The following is a 10,425-nucleotide window of genomic DNA, read 5'->3' on the forward strand; positions in this document are numbered from 1 at the left end:
CAGCGCGGTCAAGGGGGCAACCAGGTTGCCATACCCCTTGACAAACCTCCTGTAGTACCCGGTGAGACCTAGGAAGGCTCTCACCTCCGTCTGGGTTTTGGGCGCCTCCCAATTCAGGATGGTTTCTATCTTGGGCTGAAGGGGTGCCACCTTGCCACTCCCAACTTGGTGTCCCAAGTACACCACGGAACCCTGCTCGATCTGGCACTTACTCGCCTTGATCGTGAGGCCTGCCTTGCGCAGCGCCATCAACACTTCCCAGAGGTGACGCAAGTGTTCCTCCCAAGTGGAGCTGAACACGGCGATGTCATCCAGGTAGGCTGCACTGAACGAATCCAGCCCAGCCAACACCTGGTTGACCAATCTCTGGAAGGTGGCAGGGGCATTCTTCATCCCAAATGGCATGACCCGGAACTGGTAGTGCCCATCTGGGGTGGAAAATGCTGACCTCTCTTTGGCCCCCTCGGTCAAGGCGATCTGCCAATACCCAGACGTTAAATCAAACGTGCTGAGGTAGTTGGCAGCCCCTAGCCGATCGATGAGCTCATCAGCTCTGGGGATGGGGTGCGCGTCGGTCCTAGTGACCGAATTGAGTCCTCTGTAGTCCACACAGAACCGGAGTTCGGGTGTGGCTCCCGGCGCTGCAGCCTTTGGGACCAAGACCACGGGGCTGGCCCAAGGACTGCTAGAAGACTCAATTACCCCGAGGGCAAACATCTTGGAGACCTCCTCCTTGATGCATGTCCTCACCCTGTCAGTCACCCTGTAGGCCTTGTGCCGCACAGGTGGACTATCCCCAGTGTCCACATCATGGACGCACCAATCAGTGACACCAGGGACCAGGGAAAACAGGTCAGAAAACTGTCCCAGCAACTGGCGACAATCATTCTGTTGCTCAGGGGTCAGGGTGGAAGAGAGGATGACACCATCCACTGACCCATCTTGCTCCTTGGCTGACAGGAGGTCAGGAAGAGGTTCTGTCTCCTCTTCCATTCCAGCATCTGTTGCCAAGAGCATGCCCACTTGGGACCTCTCCAAGTGGGGCTTGAGGCGGTTGACATGTAGGACCCTTAAGGGGTTCCTAGGAGACTTCAGTTCCACCACGTAGGTAACAGGACTCTTGCGCTCCACCACCTCAAAGGGACCGGTCCACTTATCCTGGAGCGCACACGGCTCCACGGGGGCCAAGACCCATACTTTCTGTCCAGGCTGAAGCTCTACCAGAGTGGCATTCTGGTCGTACCACCGCTTCATCTCCTCCTGGCTGGCTTCCAGATTTGCCTCAGCAAGTTGCCTGAATCGCCTAGTCTGATTCCTGAAGGCCAGCATGTAACTATATACATTCTGGGGAGGCTTCCTGGGAGATTGCTCCCAGCCTTTTTTGACCAGACTTAGAGGTCCTCTGACTGGGTGACCATACAGGAGCTCAAAGGGACTGAACCCCAGAGACTTCTGTGGCACCTCACGGTAAGCGAAGAGAAGGCATGGTAAGAGGACGTCCCACTTACACCTCATGGCTCCTTCTAGGCCCATTATCATGCCTTTGAGGGTTCGGTTGAATCTCTCAACCAACCCGTTTCCTTGGGGGTGGTAAGGGGTGGTGAACTTGTAGGTTACACCACACTCTTGCCAAAGAGACTTCATGTACTTGGACATGAAATTGGTACCCCGGTCAGACACCACTTCTAGAGGGAATCCCACTCGGGAGAAAATTCCCATCAGTGCCCGTCCCACCACGGGGGCCGTCACTGTCCTTAGAGGAATGGCTTCCGGGTACCGGGTGGCATGGTCCACCAGGACCAGGATGAACCTATTGCCCATCGCTGTCCTGGGGTCCAGTGGCCCTACAATGTCAATCCCCACTCGCTGGAATGGGGTACCGACCACAGGGAATGGCTGGAGTGGAGCCTTCTGCTTCCTTCCACTCTTTCCACTTGCCTGGCAAGTCTGGCATGTCCTGCAGTGAGTATCTGAACTCCTGCGCATTTGAGGCCAATAAAAGTGGGTGACAAGCCTTTCAAAGGTCTTGTCCTGCCCCAAATGCCCTGCCAATGGCACATCGTGAGCCAGCCCCAGTAGGAAGGCTCTGAAGTCCTGGGGTACCACCAGCGCACGGGCTGACCCAGGCTCAGCAACCTTAGGCTCTGTATATAGGAGGTCGTTCTCCCAGTAAACGAAATGTGATCCTGACTGATCACCTGCGGCCTGGTCTGCAGCCTGCTGCCGCATACCCACGAGAGAAGGGCACTCCTTCTGTGCCTTGCAAAAGTCTTCCCTGGTGGGACCCCCTTCCTGCTGCCAATGGGTCAGCTCCGGCAGGTCTCCCAGTTCAGCTATCTGCTCCCCTGTAGGCTCCAGGGCATCCCCCTCAAGGTCTGCTTCCTCCTGGACCGTGGGAACTTCAGGGGCCGGCTTCCCGCGCCCCTTGCTCCTTCTCTCTGAGGCCGGTTCCTGGGCCTCCCTCTCAGGCTCCAGGACCTCTTGAGTACCTCTACTGGCTGCCATGGACCGTGTGGTGACACACGCCCAATCCGGCATACCCAACATCTCCAGGTGAGCACTCCGCTCCACCTTAGCCCAAGGTGAGCTCTCCAAATCGTTCCCTAACAAACAGTCTACAGGCATGGCGGGCCTCACAGCTACCTGAAGAGTACCAGAGACCCCCCCCCCACTCAAAGGGAACCTGAGCCACCTTGCAGTGTCTCTCTGTGTTGTCAGCGGCAACAACGGGATAGAATGCATTGGGGACCACCTGCTCCTGAGACACCAGGTGACACCGGACAGCCGTCACACTGGCTCCTGTATCTCTAAGAGCTTCCACCCTATGGCCATTTATGGTCACCCACTGCCTGTACTTCTTAGTGTTCTCAGGCAGCTGGGTTGGAGGGACCACTTCACGGTCTCCTAGCGAGACCAGGGACATCTCTGCGGGACCCCACCCACCTTGGACATCCCTCTCCTCCCCCAAGGCTACACTAGTCACCTGCCGGGGTGGAGCACCAGTGGGTGCTGGTTTACCAAACATCGGACACTTCACATCAGAGGCAAAATGCCCCAAATTGTTACACCTGTAACATCTCACGGGCCCCTTCTGAACAGGAGGACCTGTCGGGGCCCCGGTCGGTTTCTGGGGTGGGGGAGGCTGAGAACCCTTCCCTTGGTTCCCTTGGGGACTATTTTGGGGCCCTTTTTGGAACTGCTTCTGTTTACCCCTGTCCCCCCCACTCTTCTGCTGGGGACCCTGCCCACCTTTGGCGGAATCTCCCACGGTACCCTTGTGGACCCTGGTACTGACCCAGCGGTCCGCCTCCTCAGCAAGCTTCCTCGGGTTAGTCAGCTTACTATCGATCAGGTGCTGGCGTAGCTCAGGAAAACAATTACTGGACAAGTGCTCCCATGCCATTAAATCAAGAAGCCCTTGATAATCATTTACCTTACTACCCTTTACCCAACCATCCAGCGCTCTGCAAAAGAAAGTCACATACTCCACATACGTACTATTGGGAATCTTAGTGCAACCCCTGAACCTCTGTCTATATAACTCAGGGGTCAACCCATACCTAGCCATCAATGCTTCCTTCATATGGGCATAAGAATTATGAACATCAGCAGGTAAATCTAACAGTGTGTCCCGCCCTTCACTCAGGAACCGTCCCCACAACCCCGCTCCCCAATCTTTCTCAGGGACCCGGTGGGAAGACATGGCTACCTCGTAGGCTCTGAACCACTGCCCGATGTCGTCATTCTTGAAGAACTCCTTCACCACATCCTTGGGAATATAAACTCTTGGTTCCGCCGGTACTGGCGGTGTGCTGCCACCAGAGGGATTAAGCTCCAGACTTTTTGCTTTCAGCTCCAGCTCCCTCAGCTTCATGTCATGCTCTAATTGTAGTTTCTTTTCTTCCATGGCTAGTCTTTGTTTTTCCATATCCATCTGCCCATGAAGTTTTGCCATCTCCACCTCGTGTGCCCGGGTTGCTGCCCTGTCTGCCAATTCTTCTGGTGACAGGCCTCTGCCAAACTCATGGACACTTTCTGGTGGAACCACTTCCACCTGATTCTCTGGTGCCTTTGACTCATACCAGGCCCTCAGCGCCTTCACGAATTGGGTCTTGTTTTTCAATCCCGTTTGGGCAATCCTGAACTTGGAGCAAAGACCTTTCAAGTCTTCATTGGTACGATTCAGAAGCGCGTCTTCTTCCCAATCTACGTCTTCAAATCCAGAGATTATGGAAGCCGCCCTTCCGGCGGAAAGTGAACCAGGCATGGCTCTAACAACGGAGACTCTTGGCAAAACAAAAAACAAATGCTAGCCTTGTGGCTGTGTTACTGGTCTGCTCTCACTACGTGGTGATCAGTGATTCACTATACGCAAACCACAAATGCAAATCCGTAAATCCCACCGCTGCCACCAATGTTAGAAATGAGGGGGCTCTGGTTGGCGCAGGTGTGAACCCACAACAAGCAGGGACCCTTTACTTCTTGTCAGGGCGAAGGATGACTCCCCAGAATAACCCCTGCTCACCCTCTAGGTGCGTGGCGCGAGCAGTCTAGGCTAAGTCTCAGGCGTACACGGTTAAGCAAATGCAATTGCACATACAGTAAACCCCTTGCATGCACCACAAACGGACACCAATCAGGAAGTATATAAAAATAAGCTTTTATGTAGATTCAGCAGATTCAAATACAAGGCCCAGTAACGTTGAACTGATGGGGCCACAATTCGCAGGAATACGGTAAAGTTCTCTTGGTTTTACGGAAAGTTCTTTAGGCGGGCACAAGGTAACTGTAGGCCTCAGCGCACTTCGTGCTGAGGCAGCGCCCAGGGAGCACACAGCAGATGACAGGGAAATAAGAACGTTGCGGACCCTGGATCCGATGCGAGCTCGCGGTCGAGGTCGTAAGTACAGTACCTTGTTTCTTGACGCAAAGGCGGGGGTGGGATTTCAGCGGCTCTTCGACAGAAGAGCGAGGCGGCGTCCGGGGCTCCCACACTTCACGAGGGTGTCTGATCTTCAGGCTCACGACAAGAGCGGGGTGTTGCAGGTGGCGGGTGAACAAAGCGGGGCAGCCGGGCACGCCGATGCGTCCGGGCTGTCCGAGGCTTGGAGATGCTCACAAACGCCGATTCCGGCGGGAGGGTGAAGGTGCACAGCGAGCCTCCACGAGCGGGGTGACGGGGCAGCCCAGCACAGCGTAGGGGGAGCGGCTCCGATCGAGCAAGGCTCTTCCCAAGGCGGGGGCGGCTAAGCAGTCCTGGTCACGGCTCAGGGAGGGACTGGGCACGAGGGTCACAGCTCCGGCGAGGGAAAGGACACCACAGTCCAGCAGCAGGCGAGTGAAGATCAGGTAGAGCCCAATGGTCCTGGGGCTCAGTTCAGGGGGCAAGCTCAGTTCCAAGCCCTTGGAGATCGTTTTGGAAAAGCACCAGTCTTGAAAGTAAAAGTAAAGTAAGAGTCTTCAGCAACAGTTTCTCTTCTCTCCTTTGGCAGCAAGGTCACCACTGTAGGCCAATCCCCCAGGATAGGGACAGTCTTCCTCCTACAGCTTTCCCGGTGCCTCCTCCTCAGGCAGAGATTCTTCTTGGTCAAAAGCGGATCTAGTTTCTTAGGAGCAGGGCTCCTCCATTTATACCACAAATCTTTTGTTCTCCCAGGCCAGGGGGGCCCTTGCCTAGTTCAGTCCGGTTTCTGAGCACTTTGTTTACGTGATGCAGGCTTCTCCTTTCAGAGTGCAGGGCAGAGTCATCAGACGCTCCACAGGGGGTGGAGCCGGCATCGAGGTAGCGGAGCACTGTCCTATTCAGAACCTAGGAGCACTCCTCCCACCCATCTACCTGTCGATCGTCCTATTCATACCAGGCTACCTAGCCCTGCCCATCTGGGTTCCCCCAGCCCTGTCACTCACACCAGCCAGACATCAGATACACATCACGCAGAGGCGGCTGAAATGTTTAGGCAAGCAAAGGCCGACTTTCTAAAAGCGGCATTTGCAAACCCGGAATATTAAAATAAACCTTGCGAAAAGATGTACCTTATTATTCCGAGTTCAGGCATACTAAACTCGATCTTCTACCATGTTCCCAGGGTCGGTTAGGATCATAGGGTGTAATAATCCAGGCCGCCCATACTGGCCTATGAGAACAGGGTAGCCTTGCAGTAGTGAACAACAAGATGGCGGTAATTCACTACTAGGACATGCCACGCATCCAGGCTTGTCCTACCTTAGGCGTCGAATGCACCCTGCCCGTGGGCCTATCAGAGGGGTGACTAACATGCAGCTAAGGGAAGGGTTTAGGGACTGGCAAGTGTGGGCACTTGCCGGTCAGCATGTCAGTACCAGACTGCACGCAGGTCCTGCGATGGCAGACCTCAGATATTTTTTACCGGCCGCTTCTGTGGGTGGCACAACCCGTGCTGCAAGCCCACCAGCGGTGTTCGTATTTACATGCCCTGGCGCCCCTGGCGCACTGTACTGGGGTCTGATAGTAAACCAAACAATCCAATCATGGAATCCAACCAACATATACAATTTACATAGGGAGCACTCGCACCGCGACACTGGTTGGCAGTGGCACAGCGCGCTGAGCGGCCAACACCATAAAAACACATGAGGCACAGTGACAAAAAGAGGAAGGGAGACTCACGCCAAGGTGCCAGGTCTAACACTAGTCTATTATACATTCACCAGGCACTCTGTTTACAGAACTGTCATCATAGAACTTACTAGTCATGTACTTATGGAGTGGCCTCGTCACTAACACAAGTACAGTTACAATATTCTCTGCACAATGCATGCAGACCTGTAACCAGATACATACTATTGGTACACTCTTCTAAATACTAAGGTACTACCCATGCAGCGTAGGATTCCTCCTGTCACTCCCATGCACTTCCTCAACCACCCATCCAGCACTATCTACTTATCCTATCACTCTGCCAATACCTAAGCACTTATAATTTGACCATGCACTCTATTTGCAGCACTGTGATAATTGCAATTACTAGTGATGTTCTTATGGACTGACATAGGCAATAACACAACTACACCTACAATATTCTGTACACAATCCCTACAAACATCTAAGCACATACATACTATTGGTACACTCCAGTAAATACTAAAGTAGTACTCATACAGCCTAGAATTCTTCCTGACAGTCTCATGCACTTCCTCAATCACCCATCCACCACTGTGTTCTTATCGTATCACTCCGTTAATACCTAAGCACTTATGGGGCAGATTTACAAGCCCCCTGCGCCACCAGTACATCACTTTTTGTGATGTAGTGGTGGCACTGGGGGCACCTCCATATTTACAAGGATAGGAAAAGCCACTGTGTATGGTTATTACTCTCTTTGAAAATACGACCCCTTCACACATAGCACTTTGCGTTGAAGGTGCGTTCCATGGGTGTTGCTGTGTATGTTCCCACACAACACCAATGGAACAAGACACATCTCAAGATTTACGAGAAATCGTAAATCTGGAGATGTGTGTGAATGCTGCACCACCGTAGAGGTGGCGTAGCAAAGCGCAACGAGGAGAAATGTTTTAATTTCTCCTCAATTTATTCCTCTTTTAATGCGTGCTGCATTGCACAGCATGCATTGAAGGAGCAACATGCCTTTAGTTATTGTTTTTGTACAAGAAGGTGTCCCTTCCTGCACCAAAACAATCTCCCCACAACGCAGGCATCCTTGCACCATGGTGCAAGGGTGCCTGTGCCAGCGCATGGCTACAGTTTGTGCACCACTGCAGAGGGAAGTACAGAGATGCAACATATTCATGTAAATATGTTGCATCTCTGTGTTTTGGAAGTGTTGCAGCACGGTACAGCCAAAGGGCTTGCAGTGCCATGCTGCAGCACTTCCTCATAGATCTGCACCTATAAATTCACAATACACTACTAATGCATTCTTTCAGTCAATCATGCTCTACACATATATTCAACACTTTCAGACATTACCATGCAATTATAGTTCTTTTTTTAACCAGATAAGGTAGTTCAGACAAGAACAATTTTTTTCTTCTTTTTTCTTTTGTATTTTTTTAGTATTTTTTTAACAATTTTGTATTTTTTTGTGTTTTTTCAAAAAGTGAACAAAAAAAGGAGCAAAGTAAACTATCAACTTTTGGAATTAATTATCATTCCAACAAGAAATTTATTTATTTATTTTAAAGGTTTTATATAGCACTAGCTGGACCCAAGAGTATCAGAGCGCTTTACATGATATGGTAACACAGAATAACAGACAGTCTAAATAAAATATAGAAAATAAGGCAAGGCAATCAGAACTTTAAGAACATTGTAAGATCGGGAGAACAAAATCAGGTATCCAATCAGAGATTGTAGATCAAGAAGACATTGAGGAATAATATAGTGTGTCAGTAGATGGAGGGGCAAGAGAGTGAGGCATATTTGTAGAAGGGAGGGAGGGGGTGAAATTATAAGTAAAGGGGGACCAATATAAACATAGAGCAATGGGGAATTCGCGGCCAGAGACAGTAAGTTAAATTAAGAACTCCAGTATTTGTTGAGAAGGATCAGCTTGAGGTCTTTTTTAAAGCAGGGGTAGGAGGGGTTGCAACAGAGATCTTTGGGAAGGGTATTCCAGATGGAAGGCGCATTACCAGAGAACGAGCGGGTCTGAGTTGATTTTTTTTTTTGCAGAGGAGGGACAAGGACAAGAGCGTTAGTGCTCCTCATTGTTCTAGAGCACCCAGCTTTTTTAAGTTTGTCTGTGAGGTAAGAGGGGGTATTTTGATGAAGGGCTTTGTGTGTGATGCAAGCGATATTGTAGGTGGATCTGCCTTCGATCGGAAGCCATTTAAGGTTTTGAGAACAGGGGAGATGTGATTGTAGCGCTTACAGTCATTAATAAGCCTGGCTGCGAGGTTAAGAACGGATTTGATAGGGGCTAGGTAGACTTTAGGGGTACCAGCAAGAGTGGTGTTACCGACCATAATCAATTCTAGACAGGACTAATAATTGTACAATTGATTTAAAGTCATCTGCTGGGATGAAGGGTTTGATTTTTTTAAGGTGGTATAGTATAAAGAGAACACCTTTAACCGAGTTTTTTTTTATATGGGGAGTGAGACTCAGATTCAGATCAACGCTAATACCAAGGGATTTGACCGAGTTGGAGATGGCAAGAGAGCAGTTGAGAGCTTTAATGTCCGTGATGCAGTGTTGAATAGGGAGCGAGTTGTTCTTGGGCGAGAATAGGATTATTTCAGTTTTTTGGGGGTTTAATTTGAGGTGGTTTTGATGGAACCACAGTTGGATGTTAGTCAGTGCATCGTTAAGGTGTAGGACGTCGTCATGGGATTTGATCTTGTAGTATACTTGTGTGTCATCGGCATAGAGATGATAGAACTGATTTTCGCTTGTTTAAGAATGAGGGTAAGGGGCTCCATGAAGAGGCCTGTGGAATGCCCAAGGAGACAGGCAGAGGTTTAGAAAGGCAACCGCCGACTTTAGTTTGTTGAGTTCTATTTTGGAAAAACGAGGTGATCCACTTAAGAACATCACCATCAAAGCCGAAACGGTATTTGAGAATATTGAGTAAAGCGTCTTGGTTAACAGTATCAAAAGCTGCAGAGAGGTCAAAAAGAATGAGGAGGGAAGATTCACCTTTGTCCAGAGAGCGATGTATGTCATCTGTAATGTTGAGCATTGCTGGTTCTGTGCTGCATCCCTTTCTAAAACCTGATTGGAAAACGTCTAGAGGTTGAATGAGTCGATGTGTTTATCCAACTGTAGCAGGACGCATTTTTCGAGGGCTTTGGATAGGAAGGGAAGGTTGGAGATGGGGTGCAGGTTGTTTAAGTCATCGGGGTCAGCTGCTGTATTTTTGATGATGGGGGTAATTTGGCCTAGTTGGAGTCAAGCAGGAACACTAACAGTGGCAAAGGACGAGTTGATGATATTGGTCCATAGAGGGGCGATTATGTGTTTTAGTTCTTGTATCAGATGAGCTGGAAGTGGATCTCTAGTATGAGAGGATGGATTCATCTTGGTGATGATGTTAAGGACATCAATTTCTGACACTGGAGAAAAATTGTTCCAGGAAGCATTATTTTTTGGCTGGGGGGCAGTAAGGTAAGGTTCATAGTGGGTGACAGAGAGGGCGGGTTGGGGGGAATCATGGAGGGCGATAGGGTGGAAGAAGGCTCAGGGGGAATGTTAAGGAGGGGGGATTGACTGTGAGGAGGGGAAGTAACAGCGAAGGAGTGGTCAATCTTGGTGACTTTATCAGAAAAGAAGCTAGCTATTTCTTTGCACCTCTCAACCGTAGCTAATAATTTTGGTGGAGCTGAGGTAGTTTGGTTTTTTGACAATGTTAAAAAGCTCTCTAGGACGATTCTTAGCCCGATCAAGTTATGTACGGAAGAAGGAAGCTTTTTCGTTGAAGATGT

The sequence above is a fragment of the Triturus cristatus genome, chromosome 2_1, assembly GCF_964204655.1.
Source record: "Triturus cristatus chromosome 2_1, aTriCri1.1, whole genome shotgun sequence".
Lineage (NCBI taxonomy): Eukaryota > Metazoa > Chordata > Amphibia > Caudata > Salamandridae > Triturus > Triturus cristatus.